Below are 1,113 nucleotides of genomic sequence, written 5' to 3' on the forward strand. Positions count from 1 at the left end.
AGGAAAAAAATGGAAACAAAGTATTTGTAAATAGGGAAGGGTGGAGGGGGTGAAGGGAGGGCAGGGGAATGGGGAAAAAATAAGAACCAAGATACATCATGTACAGGTACAAGATCCCAATGATGAAAATAACTGTATTGTGTACCTAAAATGTACCAATAAACTTAATAAAAGAAAAAAAGATAACATGAATCTTCTAATAAATTTCACTCTTGCTTAAGAATAATAAGTTTTTGGGCCAGGGATTTAGTTCAGCAGCACCGCACCTGCCTTGCAAGTGCAAGGTCCTGAGTCCCATCCCTGGGTACCAAAAGGAAAAAAAAAAGAACAATAAGTTTTTAGGGTTCAAATTTAACAATGGAAAGAATCCCAAATAACACAATAACTAATTGTACTTTGAGCAAAAGACTCTTGCTTCTGTTTAACCCTGTATGTCTATTTTCCACTTTTGTATCAATGTCCTCTATAAGGGAAGAAATTTATTGAGGACTATTCCAAGACCTTGTGTTTTAAAGCTTCACCACAGAAAGAAATAGAAACATTTTTCCTGGAATCAAAGTTTAAAACTTTCCAGGAAAGCCTCTGGTTGGCCCGGCTTAAATCACATGTCCATTCCTGGGCTAATCAACGGAAAGCAGAGGCAGGATTCATAAGAAGATAGTGGCAGCACCCAAGCCAAGCCCCACTGATTGTATGAGGGAAGGTCCCTTGTTATCTTTCAGTGCTCAATTTAAATATGACCTCAAAAATGCCTCTCATCTGGATGATCTACTCTTGTCTGATGCGGATACTACGCTCTCATTCTGTCTCACAGAACCTTCTCCAATTCTCTTGTACCATGCACTACAATTATGTAACAGTTTTGTTTTCTTTTGGGAACCGGGGATCGAACTCAGGACCTTGCGCTTGTGAAGCACATGGCAGAACCACTAAATCCCCAGCTCAACAGTTTTGTTTTTATTTATTTATTTATCTGATATTGGAGGTAGAATAATAGCCCTCAAAAGATATCCATGGCCTAATTCCCAGAACCTGTGAATATATTCCCCTGTATGAGAAAAAGGAATTTTGCAAATATGATTAAGACTACTGGACTTTGAGACGGGGAGAACA

The sequence above is a fragment of the Heterocephalus glaber genome, unplaced genomic scaffold, assembly GCF_053883595.1.
Source record: "Heterocephalus glaber isolate CG9 unplaced genomic scaffold, H.glaber_assembly_v1.0 deba00001472, whole genome shotgun sequence".
Lineage (NCBI taxonomy): Eukaryota > Metazoa > Chordata > Mammalia > Rodentia > Bathyergidae > Heterocephalus > Heterocephalus glaber.